The 24,559-nt window shown below is 35.7% G+C and overlaps 1 long non-coding RNA gene across 1 annotated transcript in view; it reads right to left on the minus strand.

The window, feature by feature from the left end:
* Window positions 1–1,909: 1,909 nt before the first annotated feature.
* LOC127871346 (uncharacterized) overlaps window positions 1,910–24,559 on the minus strand; it is a 28,051-nt gene continuing 5,401 nt past the window's right edge. Inside the window, exon 3 of the long non-coding RNA XR_008045299.1 lies at window positions 1,910–1,955. This is a non-coding gene — a long non-coding RNA (uncharacterized LOC127871346). The remainder of the gene's footprint in view (window positions 1,956–24,559) is intronic.

Consider the following 24,559-nt stretch of genomic DNA (forward strand, 5'->3'; position numbering starts at 1 on the left):
TCAAGAATTTCTAAGAAATTTTCCCCATAAATCTGCCAGTATGGTACGTAGAAGATCCTTTTCAAAAGTTGTAGCGATGGTCGTGAGTTTGGATAAAGATTTGCAGTGTACATGATTCCGAAGCTTAGCAAAAATATCAGGAACACACGTACAAACACTATCAGATCGATAATCTGAAAACCATGTATATTTGCTTATAGTACATCGTCATACATAATGCCAAATATAACATGTGTGTTTTACAAAATGTATTCATTAGTTTTTTAAAATAAAACTTGCAGTACCATTTGTCCTAGCATGATAATTTTCGGCCCCAATTTCTCTTCTACGAGGAAGCCTTGCAGAGAGCGCACGTAAAACATTGCTACTGTGAGACTGAAATCAAATCGTTGGACAAATATAGTTAAAACTCGAATTTTGATCAGCGATTGTCTCTCGCTGTCTACAGGTTGTTAAAGAGAGTTTCATAATAAGAAAAATCCATATAATTCAAATATATAGTTTAAACGACTTTTCGATTAAAATAATAGCATTTTGCGATTTTACTTAATATGACACGTCTGTTTGAAATTTGATAATTTGAACAAATTAACATTAATTTTTTATCTGTAAGCAGCTGTCTCAAAAACACGATACGCACAGCTTCTTTATTTTAATTGATGCGTACCTATACAAATATCGAACAGAGTCGAATTCGTCATCCCCTTTTACAGTTAATCTCGCAATAATAGCAGCAATACCAACAATGAACATAGCCATGTCGTATTGGTTCCAGTAAGAAGCAAACCAATATCGGAGTTTCCTGATCGCTGTACTCCCATCACTGCTGATTAACTGAAGTGTAGATTCGCGTGGTAGAGTATATAATAATTCTAAGTTCTGAAATCTCGTCAACAAGAAAGTACTTAAATCACTTCATCGTGCATCAAACAGTATTTCTTAACTATGGAATAATTTAACAGTAATCTATTTTACTACGTGTTTTATTTTTATTGACAATTTTTTTGTTTTGTGGTTTATTCTGGGCTAGAAGTGATGTTAGATTAGCCATTACCTGGTTTAAACCAAATGCTTTGTACTGACCGTTCATAGGTACTAAAACAACATTGAATAACTGTTCTTGTTCAATTATTTATTTTTTTAACGTTACCTGCCTGAGCTCTTCGCACAGTAAGGTCAATGTCCAGACCCAAATGACATACTCTGAAGCAGTGACACGTACTTCTAACTCCACAAGCACAACGTATGAACACAGTCCCAAGAAAATCAGAAACGATATCTTAAATATAATTGATATATCTATTTGCCAATTAATTCACATTATACTTGTAATTTGGTCATGGTAAATATATTGCCTATTTGACAAGTATGATTAAGGCCGCCGTTGTGTAGTGGATATGGTGTCCGCCTAGCGACCGAGACGTCCCTGTTTCGATCCCCACTGATGGGGTGTTATTTAAATCTCCACCAACGACACCGAGTACTTACTGTACCCAAGAAACATACTCGAAAGTGTTCCATTAGCCTTAGGCTATCGATGCCATCAAGTTAAATGAAGAGGTTTAAACTAAATATAATTAAACGTTATGTTGTCGTTAATGTTAATTTAATCTAGCTACATATTGTGTTTGAAAAATAATGTTGATGCATCATGAATTTATCTAAACGTCTTAATACATTATAAATTTCATGTGTTTGATTTGTTTTTATATTTCGAGTTAATATACACCAGAGACACATCAAAACAAATGATACTCGTATATTAAATAAACACAAAGTTCATAACAAAACAAAGATAATCAAGAAAAAATTAACTATGCAATTATACAACTTACAGTATTTGTTGCATAAACCGATATAGGGGCAGTATACAAGTGATACAAAGCATCCAATGTACCCAAACTGTCACCTGCATTCCTTGAGTCGCTTTTGGTTTGATTCTTGTGTGATGCATCCTGAGATTTCAAGAAAACGAAACATGTTTATTTTAATACAGAGCGTAAATTAAATAGTGTATTAACGCGAGGAAAGGTAACTACTATAGCTTTGTTGATTGCTTATTGAATTGAGGTCAGTATGATTGAAATATATCAAAAAGCAATCAATAGATTCGTTTGAATCATTCTTTAAAAGAAACGCACGAGTCGCAAACTAGTCGCATTGACATTTTGCAGCAAAACATCTTAATCCGCGAACGCCAAAATGGTACTCTTTGTCGGCGAGTTTAGTTTCTTTCAAGTGATTTGCTAATGTTATATATGATCTTATTTGTCGATGTACTTATTTTTGTATTTTAACAAGTGCCATTTCATAACAATCTCGTACTGCCCTCACGTGATAATGCATATACATGTTTAGTTTGTACATTTTCAAATTTAATTTAAATATGAAACATATGAAAAATGAAAACGAACACATCCAAACAACTGTCAATGATTTGACCTGCTATAGCGCCTTTTCAATGATGGGATTTGGCAAAATACATTAATAATAAGATATTCGAGATCTCGTTGACGTGTTTGCGCGAAACGGTTCAACCATTACATTTATTCTAAATTGCAAGCTCATACTCAAGTTGCACTATCTGGATCTATAAATGATGAAGAAAAATATATATCCATGTTGATTATTAAAATATCATATTATATATTATATGAAAAGTGCAATCCTTGGCAGGCTACATAACATAATCCTCAAATACTCCGTCACTAAACACTGTTTTGAACGAACATCGCATTTAAATCTTAAAACAGAGGTAATATTGTACAGTAATATCATGTATATGCCGTTTAAAACAAATATTTAATTACGCTAGAAACACAGTGAAGACAACATGCTCGATATAAACATACTATGGGTGTATACCCCGTTTGCGCAAATAAGCCAAGTATTTATATATATTTTCAACCCCGAACGGCCACCGGAAAAACTTTGCGAAACCGAAATTTCGCAAACTTAAGTACCCTTTTTCTTAAAGAGTTGCTACTTTGAGACATAGTATGCGATAAAAGTCTTATCGTTGATTAATAATTGGTTATTTTCACTCAAAAAACGCGTTTTCTTCACTATGAAATTTATCAGCAAAGTTGGGGTTCCCATGGGATTTTTGCATTTTCCCATGGGATTTTCAATTTTCCCATGGGATTTTTTCTCCCATGGGATTTTTTTCTCCCATAATTTGCAAATGGGAGAAAAATCCCATGGGATTTTGAACATTTTAAAAAACGTGTTTTATTTGCGTTTGCAAGTATTTTAACGTTATTTAAGGACTGTATATTGGTTTTATGCCAATTATATATAAAAATATATAGTAATAAAAAAATCCCATTTTAAATTTTTTTTCTTATTTTGAGAGATTTATTCATGAAACTTTCAGAAACATCATATTTTATGAAATGATGAACAACTACGATATTTTAATGCGTTTAGTCGTGTTTAAAAAAAAAATCCCATGGGATTTTTAAATCCCATGGGATTTTTTTCACCCATGGGATTTTAAATCCCATGGGATTTTTTTCCAATGGGATTTTTCAGTTTCGTAAGCCGAATAAGTTTCTTAATGCGAAAAACAACAATAAAGGAAATACTAATTATAATTTTGAATAATAAATTGAATAATATAAATAACATGAATATTTTTAAAATGAGTTACAATTAAAGGTTTATGCTGGTAGAACTTATCATTTCTTGTTCGAGCAGATGGTTGAGTCCAATTGGTGAGTATGCCAGCTTAGAACCAGTATAAATGCATCGCAGACAGACAACGCTGTCATACTGTACACACCGCTGAGTAACAATCTTTATTGCATTTCATTTTGCAACAGAAAATGAACTCCGTAGTATAATTGATCTTATATATGCCCTCTGCTTTTGAAAGCGTGCAACACATTAACATAACAATAAGTCCATGCCAAAAACTATGTGCAAATTCCATTCAAAGCTATATACACATTATAAAGGTCAGATGACCCGCGTCATGCGAAAATGGGTCTTATGTCATATGCGGCCAAAGTTGGTCCATCCTAGCTTGTCCAACCGCGCAGTCTGGTCAGGTACTACGCTGACTGATATATAAAGTCAAGCCATGATTCGTGGTCTCATATCCAAACTCGGTAGCTCCTGTGCGAAACTTTCACCGGAAACGACGGCACCGAGACGGGCGCTCGAACTTTGCGGATGCGCGTTATATGTTATATATAATAGCGCGATGTGTTTTTTCTTGCCTCAAATTAGTAAGCCCAATCAGCGTTTTATTGTGTTCTTTGCTTCTACTATTAACAAGAACTTCAACTGATACGAACATGAATTTTATTTTAATATGTTTATTTAATGCTCGGAAAACTCATTGTATATTTAGACTACTACTTATAAAACAAAGTCGGGTTTTCAACATCTGTTTTCGGCATATAAATTGTTATTCCAAACCAGATTTTACGCACTTTACTGTACAAAATACCGTTAGGGCCACCGTGGTTACTCATTAAAATCCAGAGGGCGAGAATGCGAGAACGCGAAAGTACGATGACGACAGTGCGACAATACGATGGCGACAATGCGTTCGTACGATTGCGAAAACGCGCTAGTACGATGACGACAATGCGACAGTGCGACAATACAATGGCGGCAGTGCGATAGTACGGGGGCGACAATGCGATAGTCATATCGTACTGTCGCCGTGGTATCATCGCAATGTCGCCATCGTTCTATCGCATTGTCGCCATCGTATTGTCGCACTGTCGCCATCGCATTTTCGAATTGCCGCCATCATACTATCGCGTTATCGCATTGGCACCATCGTACTATCGCACTGTCGGCTATCGCCATCGTATTGTCGCACTGTCGTCATCGTATTTTCGCACTGTCGTCATCGTATTATCGCACTATCGAACTGTAGTATTGTCGCCATCGTACTATCTCACTGTCGCCATCGTATTGTCGCACTGTCGTCATCGCACTGTCTGATTGTCGTCATCGTATTATCGCGTTCTCGCATTGTCGCCATCGTACTATCGCATTGTCGCCATCGTATTGTCACCCTGTCATCATCGTATTGTCACATTGTCGCCATCGTACTATCGCGTTCTCGCGTTCTCGCCCTCTGGATTTTAATGTGTAACCACGATGGCTCTAACGGTATTCCGTAATACTGCTAAAGCACAGTATGATTAGGTCACTCCCAATGCTCAAATCTCTATGTCTATTTTAGTAACAACACATGTCTATGGAAGGATATTTAGGTAAAAGTTACATCATTCGTGGTGAATATTTACATTATGACTGATGCTTATTCTAATTTGCTTTATGACAATTCCAACATGCTTGTTGTCTATTCGTTTATACTTGATGATTGCTGCAACATTACATCATTCATGAATAATATTTACATTATGCGTGATGTTTATTCTAACATGCTTCATGACAGTTCCAACATGCTTGTTCTCTATCGGTTATACTTGATGATTGTTTCAACATGCTTGGTGACTATCCAATGTTTGTGTGTTCATTATTCCTGAAACCAGTCATAATCGGTTTTGCCACTAAGCGTCATTAACAACGGCAGTTAGCAACAGGCAGTAAGCAGAATGCAAGTTACTAAATTATGACATCAGGTGGCGCGCGTTTATTTTCCGTATGTTGAATAAATTACTTTTCGGAAAAAAAAGCGAAAACATCCGAATCATTTTGACTAGTAAACTGAATAAGCTGAATTAGTTCCCTTCGTTATATAATCTCCATTAAACTAAATACGTTCATTATTGCCATGAAGACCAGTAAGTTTACACAATGAATTGACTGCCGTGAATGTTTTTGATATTTGTAAGATGCAATTGGCACTCAAGAAATTATACATGTATTTTATTCAGAACATAACGGGGCTGATGAGTTGGAATTGTGGCCCTTCCCTAGTCCAAATAATTACAGTAGACGTAATCTACCGATGTGCATTGCATATCGACCTCATATTTATAAAGTAGCCCAAACCCCCATTGCCACAGACCTGTGCGTGAAACTTTCAGATTTCTCTAGTCTGTTTACCATGCTATAATTACAATTTCTATAAACACATATTTATCATTTTATGACTATATAATGTCTGTGGTATACAGAGAAACCTGAAAGTTACAAGTACTCGTGTCTAGTACTGTACAACTATTGTACTCCTCGTTGAGAAAACAACTACTTCATCTACATGTATTAAAATATCATAAAACATAATTTTCAATCAAGTTGGAAAAAATCAATAAATAAATGTCATATAAACAGGTTTGTCATGAACGTTGACGTCGCTCTTGGTTACCAGAAAAATTCCCACGCACGGATTTCAACCGTCATTGTTTACAATCAATTAAGTGCATAAGTACTTGAATTTGTATAGTGTTTTTTAAAAGTGTCCAGCTACAGGTGGTTAGCGTGTGGCTATAATACTAGTTAGTGAAAACATATTTTGGAATGATAAGTAATCATATTATAACGAAAAATCAACTTTTCCTTAAAAAAATAAGTTAAATATATATTCAACAAGGTATCCAACTCGAAATCATCCGAAAACGGGATGCATCGTTTTAAACAGCCATTACTTCATCAATTTTGCAGCGATTTTCACGATCTTGGTCTTATTCAACGCAGAAATAAATTTCCTTTCTGGAAATGTATATGTCTTGCAATATTTTTACAAATACTGGGTCAACTTTTAAGAAATAACACGATACACAACTCGCGTGATCCAGCTGTGATCGATCAGACACTATTCATGACTGAAATCTTCACGGGGAAATGGGCATTTTCCCTGCAAAGTTCACGAACCTCGATACCATAATTCAATAAAACGTATGAAAAAAACATTCTTACCGTGCTTGCCGTAGAATTATGCATCAAAACTAACTGTCCAGCGCATTTTCAAACCTTTGTTTACATACATTTCAACCAACTGACATTTTAAACACAAGAGTGATTTCATTGCTCCAATGCGGAGTTGTGTCTTTACAACTGGAGATTTAATTCATAAATACGGTCTGATCGATCACAACTGGGTCAAGCGAATTATGTATAGATTTATTTCTTAAAATTTGACCCAGCATGTGTAGAAATATAACAATATATATACATTTCCTAAAAGGAAATTCATTTCTGCGTTGAATAAGACCGGGTCATGAAAATCGCTGCAAAATAAATTTAGTAATGGCTGCTCAAAACGATGCACCCCGTTTTCGGATGATTTCGAGTTGGATACCTTGTTATATATAAAACGGTAGTGATTTATTTTATAGAAAATTTGATATTTCGTTTTAATATGATTATTTATCATTCAAAAAGATGTTTTCACTAATTATTATCATAGCCACACGCTAACCACCTGTGTGTCCAGCACGTGTGCCGGGAGAACAGGGCTTAATGTATTTTTTGTTAAGCTCTTTAATATTTATATCCAATCTGTATGACAAAATGTCGGTGAACATTATTCCGGTGTTAATTTTTGAAAATATTGAGGCATTCGTTAATTATGGATCTAAAACGGAACATTAATCCGCAAAAAAAAACACCGGGCATATTGCATATTAGATCGGACACATGAAATTATTTCGAAAGAAAGCAATAAGAGTTTCAATTCTACATGAGTAAGTCTCGCTGTGCACGATTACGCTCTTACTGCTCGTATATATTTGACTCTTGGCAAATACCTAGTGTTTTATTTTGCTTAATCTAAATTGTGTCATGCATCTATATGTACTTAAAGCAGCATGACCAACAGCTCTTTCATATGTGAAAGAGATTGACACGAAATACCTACCCATCTATAATAAAGTTTATATGTGCACTTCAATATTATAGTTTTAAAGCATTTTATGTGGTGCAATATAAAAGTACTCTAGTAAATTTGAAATTATGTAATCGATTTCCTCTCAACATACATGCAAAGTTCCAGATAACTTTTTCAGCAAAATCTTGGTTTACACTCTATAATAATCCAGCCTTAAAGTCTATTATTAATTCTTCTTTTTTTCAGGTAAATATAATTTTTGGCACATCCGCATTTAGGTTTATAGTCTAAGAAGAGCTCATGACAATTGCCAGGTTACAGCAGACTTTTTGCGATAAAAGGACCAGATAAAGGAAAACGTTCGGCTTTTCGACTGTTGTAAAGATGGTCTGTTATTCATAATAACGTTAAAGTGCTGTTGATTTCATAATTGTAATGAGGGCCTAGACGAGTGGGAACTCATTGATAAAATGTTTACATAATATGCATTGATATTGAGTTTTACGCATGATCACACATTTTGAATTCTTATTTTATTTTTCCAATGTGTAACCGTACGCACAGAATTTAAGTCTACTTTTTTACTAAATTTAATTCAATTTTTTACGACTTTAAGCGTCTTATCTGGAGCTCTGCATACATGCATTAGTAGCATATATTGAAATATATCCATAGACTTTCTTTGATTATTGAAGGTAAATTACTGTACAAAAATTATGGTTAGTCATTAACCAAAAAAAAGTTAAGTCTACAAACACGCGGTTAATTTCGGTTCAGTAGCAAATATCTTACAAAGGTGCGCAACTTCTCCTATAACATAAAATTTCCGTTATACGCAGTAAATTTCCGTAGTCCTCCGTAGCATTTCGGAATGACTGTCAATTGACATCATTGTATCATGCATGATAGTATGTTGCTTTGTGCTTGGGTGAAACTCACATCTTACCATCGCGTTAATTTATTAAACGCATTAATATTTGATTCCATTATGCACTGCGCCTATTGCACAAGTCTCTCTGCACAAACCAACATACACATATGCAGCATGCAATTAACGAACACGAATGTTGCATCTGTACACATGCATGATACCATTAAGCAGAATGTAAATAGACATTGGACATCAGGCAAGATGTAAGTGTCATCAAGCATGAAAAGGTGTCTACATACTAATTGAAAGTACCATCAAGAATCATGACACAGTCACAAAGAAGGATGTAATTTTTACCTAAATACCCTTCCATATTTGTCGGCACTGTGTGTTTGCTTAATTTTACTGAAGAACGTCTACTGGTAAATCTTACAAAAAAAGTGATAAATAAGACTGAGTAGCAATTTTTTCGGCGTTGCTGTTTAACGTCAAATTTGGCCTTTCAACGAACTTCTTAAAAGCCCATTGAATTTTAATGAAGAAGTTTCCCGCTTGTAGGTCCGAATGAATTAAATCAAATTTTGCAATTGGCAATTTGATAGAAATCCCCATAAAACATTGCACATAGCTTTCTGAAATAAACAGGCCACATTGAACGCATTCACGATATCCAACAGCTCTCTTTGCAAAGACCTATCTAGTGTTTCTTGGCCGTGTAAGATCTATAATTAGAACATCGTCACCTAAACATCTACTAATAAAAGAGCATATTTTGGGGAAACAAATTCAATAAGAGTATAAAACGTCCACGATCAATAATGTGTAGTTTGTTAAAGATATCACGGCAGTAAAAACATAGCACTTTAAAGAGACCACAATCTGGTACATTTGGTCAATTGTTGCGTCCGTGGCGGACAATACATTTTTAAAAAGAAAGCGTACAAAAAAGCAAACACAAAGTTCTTCGTAAGCTTGTTTTAATCTTAAAAACACATAATCGACAGTCATTCCAGTCAAATACAATACTAACAGTCAGCACTCTAGAGATCAAAATTGCGGATATAAATATTTAATTCAGGGATATTAAGTGTATCAAGTTCGAATTCCGGAAAAAATAGCCGGTAGTCTGGGGCATTAGGTCCCTTACAGGGATAAAAGGTAAATCCCCGCCCGAGCCGTAGCTAATTGATTTATTGTAGTCTTTCTAGTTGCAATTTCTGGTGAGTACAATGCGGAATATTACGGATATATGCAACATGTCGAAGATTTTCGGAAAGTAGCGAAGAGGTTTTCGTCAGTTAATATTCATGTCCGTGCCGGCCGCTAACTTATCAGAATCGATAAGAAAAGAACCAGGAAAAATCGGTACCGATCGCAAATTTCCGGAATTCCGATAAAGCTTCAACATTATTTGTTCTCAAATGATCGCGTACTCGAACGAATCTGTCCCTACGCCTCCAACTCCCTTTAAATCTCATCGGACGTACATTGATCTCAAAATCTATCCTTGACGACTCAAATCATATTTCCTGAATAGTTTGGCCTATTGACGTCCCTGTAATTATAACAATGGTCTTTTGGATAAACACCGCTAAGTTGTTGCAATATAATAACCGTTTAAAATAGTTACCGGTTTTCATTTAATAAAATGATTAAGTCATATTCGAGATTTCAGCGATTGCCAATATTTTGCTTTTGTTTCTCGTAAGCATATGGTGCTTGGTATCTGCTATTGACTCCTATGTAGATTGCAAGTATTACATAACCCTTACAGCGGCCGAGCGCAGATATCTGCACTTGGCCGCTAAAAAGAAAAATCTTTGCGCATTAATTTAATTCAAATCTCATTATCATAATCAAAATCATCATCATCGTCGTCGTCGTCACTACTACCACCACCACCATCATCATCATCATCATCATCATCATCTTCTTCTTCTTCTTCTTCTTCCTCCTCCTCCTCATCATCATCATTAACAACAACAGCAACACCAACTTAACATCATCATCAAACAACAATAAACATCGGTAGCATACAATGTGCTTCATCAACCATACATAATTATATGCGTTAAAACACCATAATAGAACAGCATGAATGAAGCTGTCTATTTCTCTTTTATATTTCCTATACCAATATTTTTTTTTCGTTAATTGAAGGACTAGTTGAAATCTTCTATAAAAGCCCCCCCCCCCAAATAAAATAAAATAAAACATAATAGTAATAACCCTAGCAAACAACAATAAACATAGGTTAGTTAGTATACACTGTGCTTTAGCAACCATGCATAATGAATGTTCATGACTTCGGACCGTTGTGATCAAATTTAAAAAAGCAAGATGGTATGTATGCGGCACACAACACATAGATAATTATAGTTTTATACCTTAAACGTAGTTCATCAAAATAAAGATAAGTTATTATCTATGTAATACTTAAATTAGGTTTATAACGTATGCATATTTGTCTAAAACTTGTGAAATGTGATTCGTAAGCCGACGACAACATTATCATTCGGACCCTTCTCCCCACCTAACAATCGAGATTAAACACCTGTGGAGATCCCGATCTTATCAATGAATAAACCGGTTCAATGATGTCAAGTCAAATAAAACATAATATTACTATCCAAATAAATATCTATCAAAAAATGTAAATTGATATACCTACTTAACTAAAACTAAACTTAAACGATTAGCAAGAAAAATATATAAAGAAGAAGCAGGCAAAGTAGACAAATTAATTGTAACATATGTTTTCTCAGTCTCCCACTGTTGAACAATATAAATAGTATTTATCGCCACCCCAAAAGGGATCTTTATCACACGTTTGGCTCAACTAATATATAATTGTGACAGGACAAACTGTCAACAAATACCTTGTTAATGTTTTATACATAACTCCAATCAAAGGTTAACTTCCAAGGAGACTGCGGCATGTTAAAACTGTTGATTATGACAAAATGTTGTTTAGTACAAATCAGTACAATAGCGTCTGTTATGTGGCCTATACTAATCCAGTTAAATAAAACTTTAATCGCAGAAAAGTTTAGATTCTTTACACCTTTAAAGGGGCCTTTTCACAGATTTTGGCATTTTTTTAACTTATTCATTAAATGCTTTATATTGATAAATGTAAACATTGGATCATAAAAGCTCCAGTAAAAAATCAAGAAAAAAAAATAAAAAAATAGGAAATGAACATTGCCCGGAGCAGGGTTCGAACCAGTGACCCCTGGAGTCCTGGCAGAGTCCTGTAGTATAAACGCTTAAGCCTACTGAGCTATTCCGCCGAGTACACATTCTCGACGTATTTTATACCTTATATAAGCAATCTTCGTAGTTTCACAAAATTTAACGACAAAAACAGAACCCTCCAAATTATTCAATCGTTTCGCGTTGCAACGCTTTATAATTTTTAGGTTTTAAAATCGTCAAAAGATGCATATAATGGCTATATTAGAGCATGGTTAATGTTCAGTATTACTGTTTCCTCACAAATATCATAACTAAAACGAAAACTTACGAATCTGAAACAACTTTTTTCAATTTACCAAAGCGTGAAAAGATCCCTTTAAGAAAATATATATAACAGTTCTTTCCTGTTTTAACAAAATGATACATTTAAAAATAAATTATGAAGCATCGCTAGCAATATTAGAAAGAGAAGTAGAAGGAGAATTATTATCAATAGTAGCAGTAGCAGCAGCAGCAGCAGTAGCAGCAGCACAGTAGCAGTAGCAGAATCAGTAGCAGTAGCAGTAGCAGTAGCACTAGCAGTAGCAGTAGAAGTAGCAGTATCAGTAGCCGTATCAGTAGCAGTAACAGTAGCAGTAGCAACAGCAGCAGAAGCAGCAGCAGCAGCAGTAGCAGTAGCACTATCAGTAGCAACAGCAGCAGCGGCAGTGGCAGTAGCAGTGGCAGTAGCAGTAGCAATATCAGTAGCAGCAGCAGCAGCACTGGCAGCGGCAGTGGCAGCGGCAGTGGCAGTGGAAGCGGCAGCGGCAGTGGCAGTGGCAGCGGCAGTGGCAGTGGCAGTGGCAGTGGCAGCGGCAGCGGCAGCAGTAGCAGTAGCAGTAGCAGTAGCAGTAAGAGTAGCCGAAGCAGTAGCAGTAGCGGCTTTTTGCTTTTTTGTTTTAGAAGTGTTTGTCGTATAAGAAGAACGCAAGGAAGACAAATTAATTGTAACATGTGTTATCTTAGTCTCCGTTGTAGTAGTATTTGTTGTATATACACAGCCATTTTTCAGTCACCTGAGAGACATGTTTTTATAAGAGATTTAATTGTGGACCAATACATCGTGTATTTATATCAGTGTGCCCACTGGGACACCACATGTGGCGAGGATTAACAGATAAACTAGGCCTTCAATTAATTATGCGCCTAGAGGCAAACAGTACTATAACTTACTGATAATTTTAGGATTGGGATGTGTTTGTATCTTATTTGAAATTAGCTAGCTTAATTCAAAAACTAATTATAGCCTCAATATTGTCACAAGAACATCATCACATATTCATTGTGCAATATATAATCATATCACCATCACAATATGCCAGAGCGTTAGTATTTATTGTGCATACATATCCTACAGCAACATTTACAAAACTTATTACAAACCAACCGCTCAAGCTTTAATTAAGATTGATTTCAATTTATATTATGACATACATTAAAGATCACTGTCAATTAATTAAAAAATAGCTTGATGCTTCGTACTCAGCGATTTAAATAAAAGAAACGTTGCGTACACATTAATTGGGGTTAATCAAAAAAGTCTGCAATTAAAATAATCAAATTTAAATAATACTAGATTTAGTTTCAAATTGTCGCTCAAAAAATGTATCAGTTATATCAGTTACTAGGGAATCGATTTGTTTAATCTCCGCAATCCAATAATAATTATGGTGTTTGTATGACAAATTAATAGCTATTCGTCATTGCATGTATGATACTCATAAAAATATTGAAACAATAACCACAACAACAACAACATATGTGATTATGTATATATCTTCTTCAGATACTCTGTGTCATACTTTCAAAATTATCCTCATAAGATTCATAATAATAAAATAAACACTATTGCAATCTTAGTAAAAACCAACTTAGCCGTTATGCTAATGATTTTATGTTCAGTATGCGTGTCCATTTCAATATTATATAACAACAAGTGTTCACAAATACCTATGTTTAATAAATATTAAAAACATGAGAACCAATGAAGGTATTTCATTTTAATAGACTAGTTTTACCGTGTGTGTACATTCATATAAAATCTTTTGAAAATCACACTTGAGATAATGTCTTTAGGTTTTGCTATTTCTAATCGATTTAAACACCATAAAACCACCGTATTTTCTCTTACATTCTAAATTTTCTTACATTTCCTTTTTAAGCCAAAATATTTATGTTTTCATGATTCTAAATTTTCGGACATACGGATTTTCGTACAGTCAGTTAAACAGCGCTATTTTATCAGATTTTGACCCTGTTTTTGCTTATCTGATGACCCTTCGGTCATGCATTTTTACAACCGGATTAAAGTTATAAAACAGAATCATGCCTAAGGGCAATCGACCATTACATTTGCGTACTTGGGTAAATTACCTTGTAAATCTCTAATAAGCAATGGTTCCTTCCAACAGCGTTTGAAATGATATCGTATTAAGAAAGCCAAACGTTTATTGTTTTTACTTTTTATATATTATTTCAGTTGATTGCAAAGCTGTTAAGTTGTATTTTTAAAGTAAAGAACGAAGGGAACAACACAATAAAATTATGTACACTGATGTATTATTTCTACTTCAATTAAATAATTGACAAACAAACATAACACACTTGTCTCTAAATATTTTTCGTATTTAAATTTTCCAACACGAAAAACAATATCTTTAAGTGAACGGAAACTTATAATTATTACGGCATATAGTAAAAGCAGAGTTGTCTGAACCATAAGTAAAATAAAAAATAAAAAATGACACAGCTTATTTTTCCCTCAAGTGTTAATGATAATATGGATAAACAATTAAAAATACATAAAGTCAATTGTGTTGATTACTCGTTATTGAAATATTGCAATGCCAATTATAAGACATCTGATTAAAAACAAAATGTATGGTGGAATACCTAATCTGGAAATACAAACTAATGATACTATTAATGCAACAACAACAATCACATCTTTTCAAGCGCAATCAGAAAACTGCTACAGCTTTGTATTAACAAACATAAATATGTTTGTGCTTATAGATTTAGATAAACTTCAAATCTTTAAGCGTGCTATGAATTGAATATAATTTATATTTAAAAGTTTTGCTACTCTGTTGATAACTAGCAACAGCAAAAAGGAAGATACCATTTTTTATCATCTAATTTTATTTATATTTCATTGTTTATTTGTTTATGATCACAAGGATTGTTTGGATAACAGAGTGTGTCTAGATATACCGGTACCCTTAAAAATATTTTTATGAATTGCAATTAAGCGTAGAAATTAAACAGGCCCTAATACAGACACCATTTTTATCGGAATTCGATTATAGTTTCAATAGCAACTCGTAACGCTTTTTGGATTGAATGTGTAATGACTACTTTTAGCGACAAATTGACTTGGTCAAATACTGCATCTTAAACGGATAAATAAAATTGAAACCATTTATTTTCAATATTATCAACATTATTATTTAGTTATTAATACATTAAGCAGCAAACTCTATTAATCAAAAAGATTTGATATAACATCCGAATTCACTGCAAAAATGAGCTGAGCGATAGGTTTTACGGTTGTTGAAATTGTTCATGATGAGAAGGACGATGACGACGATGATGACGATGACGACGACGAGGAGGAGAACAACGACGATAACAATGACGATGATGATGATGATGATGACACTGATGATGATGATCACGACGATGACGACCATAACGATGTTGTTGGTGATAGTGACGATAATGCTGCTGCTGTTGCTGATGACGATGCTGCTGCTGATGATGCGGTGGAGGCGGAGGAGCAGGACGAGGACGAGGACGAGGACGAGGGCGACGACGACGACGACGACGACGATGATGATGATGATGATGATGATGATGATGATGATGATGATGATGATGATGATGATGATGATGATGATGATGATGATGATGACGATGATGATGACGATGATGATGACGATGATGATGATGATGATGATGATGATGATGATGATGATGATGATGATGATGATAATGATGATGATGATGATAATGATGAGATGATGATTATGTTGATGATGATGATCATGATAACGTTGATAACGATGATGTTGATGAAAATAACGATACTGTAAGTAGTAAATTAACTCATTAATTGTTATTATAATACACAAGCACATGCTAATGGATCTGTATCCGCAAGGCGGTCAAATGAAAACTCACTTGGTATAAATATGAAAAATTGAATCAAAATATCATAATGCGGAGTGTTAAAATGTGTTCAAATCTAGCGAAATTGTTGCAGTACTTTTCTACCGAAACCAATGCTTAGCCCAGTTATTTTAAAAATAATTTCAAAATACCACGATACACGTCAATTGGCTAACAAATACATTTGTAAGTTTAACCTCACTCAAAAACAGTATTTATTGAAGACAGGGCGTCAACAATGTCCGAGTTTCTTCAACGTAGCTTAAGTACCTAAAGTACCTTTCCGTTTGATTTATCGCAGGATCCTGGGTCCGCACCCACAGTCTTTTAAAGTGTCTGCATTAAAAAAGATAATAATTGTTGTTTGTAATAATCTTTGACAGCTCATAAAAACATGTAAATCCTCAATTCGTAGAGTTTCAGTATGATTTCATTTATTTAAAAAATAAAGACGGTTAACATATTTTATACACACATATATTAGTAGCTATACGCCATATAACATAGGACATAATGTATATTATAAATCAAAGCGCTGAAGGCACTTTAGTTGTTCGCTGTTGTCGTCCTTGATTAGCTTGTTCGCATTGCATATGCTTATCATTGTGCACAGGCTAATCTTATTTGACGTGCATTAAGCCTCGTTTTCCATGAAAGCAGCCAATATGTGCATATTTTAATGATAAACACTAGACTGGCCAATGGCGTTTACAAGCTGGTATATACATTCACTGCTAGAACAGAATCATTTGTCGTCTGCTGCAGACAGGCAGTGGTAATCGTTCCTAGCAGAGTGAGTTGTGGTTCTTGCCGTACTTAAGTCTTCTAAGCACCTACTGATTTGCATTTATTACCCATTCTCTTGAAACGCCGACTAATAAAGTGCGATAAACCGCCTTTAAGCACTTGGCACATTAACAAATAAGAACATTCTACACCTAACCGAGAACCGACGTCTTTAATCGCGAAACTATTACCAGAAATTGAATACCGCCAGAAACAACAATGAGCTCACTCCGATTAAATATAAATACACTATATTCATTGCGTCCTAAGCAATCAAACATATCAACCGAAAATACCAGCGAATACAGTATTATATATGACATCGGTCTTATATATCGCCTCAGACATGCGAGAGCGCCACGATGAGTGAGGAGTGTGTGTATGAGAGTTTGTTTACAGGTCCTACTGGCCTTTTTTTTTTTTTTCTTTTTCATAAAAATATATATGGAGACTCGCATTCTATGGAATATCAAAATCTCAATATATCTTTCTCCGAAATTTTTTTCTGGTAAAAATCATCTTAAATTTAGCTGTATATTCGTATGTAATTAATTAAACAAGAGTTATAAAAAGGCATCGCAAAAAATATCGCGTTTCACTTGAATAAGTTACCTCCCTTAAGCCTATCGGAATATCAAAAATACGTATATAAACAAAACGCGTTCCTTGCATAAGTGATAATAAAGCGCGTGCCCGTGCCACTCGTCCTCCAAATACTTACTAAATATAGTACAACGTATCTACAATCATTGCGACTAACTCCTACCTCAGTAAATAAGTAACCAGGATAAATATACGTTTAGGTAATTAAGATATAAAACATACATATACAAATTTACATGTTCCTTGTCTGCCGTGTGTGTGTATTTGAGATTTATTTACAGGTCGTCCAGCGTCTTCTCGACTACAGATGTATCGACCTGCCCCTGTGATCCTTCAGGGGAGAAAATAAGGTCATATTATACATCATAGCACGATGGCCAATGAGACCTTAATGTGACTAGATGCTTTTTTTTTTTTTTTTTTTTTTTTTTTTTTTAATGGATTATGTAGTGGTTTGCCTTTTATCAAAATGGTTTTTGCAGTATTCCTATTATCTCTAGATTATCATTATCCTTATTGGCATTAATGTTAATTCCTTAAAGTTTGTGTGTGGTTTTTGTGCTCTCCGCCCCAAGAGGTGTTAGTGGGGGTTCGAGCGGGATACAGAGGGCGCCCCGATTCCAGAGGCGCCCCTGGTTCTTTTAAGTGCCCGGTGTACAGCACCGATACACTGCACCCCCGTTTAACGTCCCTCGCGGAGGACTTGTTATTACATAAACATAGATTAGTACAGATATTACTCTATTGCCCTGTGTCTTGGTGTAAATTCACATGGGCTCTCTCTGTTGTGCTGTTGGATATTGTCAGGTGTTTAATGGTGTTGCAAGGGTCAGAATAGTTTTGAAGTTTAATATAGTAGAAAAGGGGCTGCGTTTGTGTGGTTGGACCGAGATGACTGATTGGTTGTTGGTGGTACAGGGAGGACAATATCTGGTTCTACACTTTCTTTCTTTGGGAGACAATTTTCACGCGCCTTTTTTTGTTTTTGAGAGAGAGAGAGAGAGAGCGCGCACGTTCTTCTTCCTGTTTATATTGCTAGTGGTTACACAGATGGTTATTATATGTATTAGTGCACTTGTTCAGGAGGGAATATATCTGGGATGTTAATGCTGACCATCCCTCTAATTCGATCTGATCCTCATAGTGACAAGGGTAATACGTGCAGGTTAGCAATACAAGGTTTACAATTCAACGTCAAACGTAACAAGGCACAGGCATGCAAGGAAAAAACTTACACTACTCTACAAGAAAACATCACCTACGCTAAGTAGGAGAAACAACAACAACAAATACCGTCACCATTTTCTTTTTATTTTTATTTTTGTCATGTTGGGTATGTCATGTCAACGGGGCCAGAGTGCACGGATGTCATGTCAACGGAGCCAGAGTGCACGGGCGAGAGATATCTCTTCAGGCGCGCCCTCTGGCCCAGCCGACACGCTCTACTCAACATGTTTAAGTCTTGTACATATGGGAAAAATTTTAACTAATCACATTTAATTACAACAATATTTACACCTATAGGGCCTTTATAATAAATCATGGTCTGAAGGTACTCTTCCTGATGAATGGCACGAGGCCACAATAATTCCGATCCTTAAAATCAATAAGCCTAAAGACTCTCCAGCCTCATATCGGCCGATCTCTTTAACCTCTACGTTCACCAAACTAATGCAGAAAATGATAAAACCGAGACTCTGCGCGTATCTAGAAAAACATAACAAAATCTCAGAAGTCCAATCGGGCTGTAGATCTAACCACTCTTGCGAAGATCATTTAGTACGCCTTGAAGCTGATATTAAAAGAGCCCAAAATCTCGGTCAAACCGTAGCAGCCGTATTTTTAGACCTCACAGCCGCATTCGATAAACTATTGAACGAAAACGCCATTAAAACACTTAATACGTTAGGAATAGAGGGTAAAATGCTCAACTGGCTTGCAGCTTTTCTTACAACGCGTAAAATAAAAGTGAGACTGCATGACGCGACATCAGAATCAGTTGAGACTATAAACGGCTGTCCCCAAGGTAGTGTCCTATCTCCAATATTATTTTCCGTGACTATGAACACCCTAGACAGAGAAATTAAGGCACATAATTCACAAAATAACACTGATCTAATCAATTTATCACTTTTTGTAGACGATAGTGCAATATGGACCACATCTAAATCACCGAATCTAGCAATTACTAAAATCCAAAAAGCCCTAACTGCAATAGAAAACTGGAGCGCATCGTATGGCTTCCAAATAAATCCCACAAAAACCCAAGCAATCTTATTCCCTGCGAGTGCACAAAAAGCAACTCGATCTAAGAAAACCCCTAACCCCCCACAACTTACTCTATGTGGTGCTCCTCTTCCGCTTCTTGACAACATTACTTTTTTGGGTATGACATTTGACAAATATTTAACATGGAAAGACCACATCCTTAAACTAGTTGTACGCTGCCAAAAGGACCTCAACTTTCTAAAATGCATCCAAAGAAACAACTGGGGTACGGATAAAAAAGCCCTTATGTGTATTTATAAAGCCACTATCTGGGCAAAAATAAACTACGGAAGCATTGCGTACAATTCAGCCAGTGAAACATTACTCAATAAATTACAAGTAATCCAAAATACGGCACTTAAAATTATAACTGGTACACGTAAATCTACAAGCACCGTTATGCTGCACGCTGAATGTGGAATGATAGAACTGGGTCATCAAAGGCAAATTAACCAACTAAAATACCGCGCGCGCACGCTATCTATGGGACCACACCTCCCAATTAACCTTAGTCTTACTGAAGACCCGGCCTACCAAAAAAGGAAAAAGAAGAGTGGTCTGCCGTACGCGCAGAACGTGCTCGAGCTAGGCAAATATTATGAGACTATTGACATTAAAACTCAGGAACCTACATACTTTAGCTTAAGAAATCTATCAAAACCAAATATTGACTTACATCTAACAACATTAATTAAAAAATCCGACCACGACCCAAACAGTGGCTCTATAGCTCAAAACTATGTAACAGATAAATATGGGGATTACACCCAGATTTTCACTGACGGTAGCAAAAATGAGGAACTTGAAATAGCAGGCGCGGCTTTTGTAGTGTATCAACCCAAAAATGTCATTATACATCAGTGCAAGGTAAAATACAATAAAGAACTGTCTATATTTGCTTGCGAACTAGCTATAATAAACAGCGCCATAAAGTGGCTTAATGAACTTGAAACCCACGAACGCTCAAACTACGCGATATTAACCGATTCTCTCAGCGCCTTACAAGCACTTAATGCAGGATCATCGAAAACGCGTCCCGACCTTATATGTGCAACATTAAAGGGAATCACAAAACTAGCAAACAACAATATCACTCTCCAATTCGTATGGACCCCGAGTCACGTAGGCATTCCGGGTAACGAACACGCTGACCAACTTGCCAGAATAGGTTCCCATGAAGGTCTACCCTCTGATTTAAAGCCTAGCGCGCGCGAACTAATTGCAATCATAAACCAAAAAGGGTATAATGAACAGGATCACAAATGGTCAATTTACTGCGCCGATCATAATTTACCGATATTAACCAACCCTAGCCATAAGATTAACATCTATAGTCCCATTAAAAGGGAGGACAGGGCTTACTCGCGCATGCGCCTAAGGGTGACTAGATTGCACGGCGACTATTACAAAACTGTCCTCTGCCCCCAGTGCAACATTCATAACACGTTTGAACATCTTTTCTTTATATGCCCTAAACACGCTGAACAGAGACTAGAACTAAGTGCAGGGGTAATAGCGGCCTACAAAAACCCACTTATCATTAATCGCGACTCACTGTTGATGCCTCCAAGCGGAATCGCTCCTGTTGTGCGACTGCACGTGTTTAAATTTTTGCGCGACACGGGCTACTTAGATAAAATATAATATTCCGTTGGACTATTAGCGGTAGATAGAAATAACAACACATACCGTCAGTTATATACTGCTTCATTTATTCAAATTAATAATAGCAATCTTATGTACTAATGACGGGCGGGACTCGGACGATGGTCACTTCGGTGTGCACCATATGGCCACTCGTCTGGGCCCGAACTGAAACTAACCCTATTATCCCGGCCCTATAGGAAAATTAAAATAAATAAATAAATAAAAACTCACATCAATAATGGCAACTTTATGTACTAATGACGGGTGGGTCTCGGACGATGGTCACTCCGGTGTTGTCCATATGGCCATTCGTCTGGGCCCGGCTCGAACTTATATACTATTATTAATTAATTTGGTTCTAAAACTGTACCGTAAAACAATCCATGATATATGTAATTTTAAAGATTCCAATTAATAATGACTTATGACAAGAGGAAAATTGCATCAACATATAAATATATATAGAAACACTGCATGTAATGTGCACGCCGAGAACCTATAATTGTATTTGGGGTCCAAATGTACTTTGGATTGGTAGTACATTACAATGCAGTGTCCAATAACACCTTGTTGACGTCAATACATAAATAAACAATACTATAAACAAGGCAAAGATGAGGGAGCTGTCTATAACGAACGTTCGCGGTTTCCTCGTCTGCGCTTTATGATATATAGGAAAATTACACCAATAAATAAATAGATAAAGACTAATAATACTAAAACGACGGAAGGGTACGACCCCCCCCCCCCCCAATACATATGTCACTTGGCCCCTTTCGACCACTATGGATAAGCTCTAAGCCTTCTTTTACAGCCAAATAGCGCTCTAGGTAACAAAACCCAGGGTTCCGCGAGACCCTCGCTTTCCTTCTCTTAAGCTGTAATAAGCAACAACGACGAAGGTAGGGGACACAGACAACATACTTCCACGCAGGATCGGAAGACGCAGTAAGTGCGTACGTGGGCAAATTTACCCACAGTGCAACCCCTATAGGTGTAAATATTGTTGCTGCCGAACCCGATCAATGGACTATAGCCACAAGAGGTTTCTATGTATCTATGTAGCCGGATTGCGCCCTCAGAGCGCCCAACACCGACACAGATCACGCTACTCTCCGGCAAACACAATACTACATAGGACTGCTGCCTTTGTCACCATATTATCAGAATCATTAACGTGCAAAATGGAAACTTTCAACTGTCCTTTCACTTCATACATAAGCCATTGCCGATCTTCAATGATCGCTTATTTCCGAGAGATGCATTTTATTTTTTTCAAACTTCGAATTTTGATATATGTTTATCTTATTCATTTAGATTACATTATTTTCACTATAAATATTGACTTTGATCCAATTATCATCTGAAAAATACGATTTCGGGATTTCTTCAAAGATCGAGCGAGCCTTTTTACCTGTTTACTTATATATATCTAATTTAAGGTTACACAGATGTAAAGTTGTCGTGGCCGAGTGGGTAAGGCGATGAAATTGAAATCTTTTGGGATTTTCCCGCGCAGGTTCGATTCCTGCCGACATCGCATACTTTTTGCGACGCGTTTTATTTCTTTTCTAACGTAATTTGATTTAATATAGCACATAAGCTATGTTTATTGTTAAATATGTTGAAAATTGTATGCACATCCTTCAATTTAAAAATAAAACAACGTTATGGCTAAATTGATTAATTTACTGCTGAAAATACGAATGATGCATGTTGCATTTTTATTTTTATTTCAAAAAGTAAACGGTAAATCTGTCTATTTTTTGGTATTTTTGCTGTATATAGTGTTTCTATAAAAACTTAGTTTAAAATATAACTTAAATGATACTATTTTGAATTTTATGACACTTTGTTTTTAACCGACCCAATTTTTACTTGGCTGAAATCACTTACATTTCATGGCGCTATTCCATAGATTAAAATTTGTAAAAAATAAATGTCTGTAAAAGAATACTTATTTCATATTGTTTAAACTTTAAACACCTTTACTGCATCTGTACACACCAACTGCATGCCCATATTTGGAAATTTGAATGAATTATGGAACTTTTATATACCCCAGGGGTGAAAATAAACTGGACAAAAGCCGAGCGTGAGGGAGGTTTTGAAAAAATCGGTTTATTTTTTTTTTAAGCATGGAAAGCTACCTACAAATTTGCATGTAATTTAGTGAAATGATGCTGATTAGGAAAATAATTAATTAAATTATATTTGGATATGTGCCCATTAGAGGTGCGCAAGCTTAAAAAGGTAGAATTACCGAAATTCCCGTTCTTACACGTTGTAGCATGGATCGGGTATTGAACACGATACACGTGTGTATTAGCACCCTACTGTAGTCCCGGCGGGGTTATCAACTGCACCAATACACCGGTAAGCAACCAGGGGAATATCATATGAAAAAAGAACTATCATGCATGTTTGATTTGTTAAAGTGTGTCACAAAATTTCCCTAACTGCCGATGTCGGCTATAATTTCGGTATAAACATGCAAAGAAATTAACATATATATAATGTTAATGACGATATTTTATTGGACATTTTGTATGTCAAATGTTCATTATTTGTATTAAAATTAAGACGATTGTATTGAACACGATACACGTGTGTATTGGCACCCTACTGTAGTCCCGGCGGGGTTATCAACTGCACCAATACACCGGTAAGCAACCAGGGGAATATCATATGAAAAAAGAACTATCATGCATGTTTGATGTGTTAAAGTGTGTCACTAAATTTCCCTAACTGCCGATGTCGGCTATAATTTCGGTATAAACATGCACAGAAATTAACATATATATAATGTTATTGCCGGTATGTTATTGGACATTTTGTATGTCAAATGTTCATTATTTGTATTAAAATTAAGACGATGCTTATTTGCCAGAAAGCGTTTATTTCAAATTCAAAACAAGCAATAATCATACACAATACCAAAATATAAAACTAACAAAATGACAACACTCTCGCTTTACGCAACGTTCAGAAGCACGCGCACTTAACAAAATTATTGCAACTAATGCAAGCTGTAATTAATATGTGACTACTTGCTATACAACCAGTATCATGCGAAAATTGATCTTATTTAATTGTGGTTCCCTCTTTGAATTTATGTTGCCTGTCGACTTTTAGAATAATGTGTCAGTAAGAAATGTATTGCTTGCTCTACAACCAGCATCATGCGAAAATGGATCTTATTTAATTGTAAATCCCTC

Source organism: Dreissena polymorpha, chromosome 3 (assembly GCF_020536995.1).
Source record: "Dreissena polymorpha isolate Duluth1 chromosome 3, UMN_Dpol_1.0, whole genome shotgun sequence".
Classification (NCBI taxonomy): domain Eukaryota; kingdom Metazoa; phylum Mollusca; class Bivalvia; order Myida; family Dreissenidae; genus Dreissena; species Dreissena polymorpha.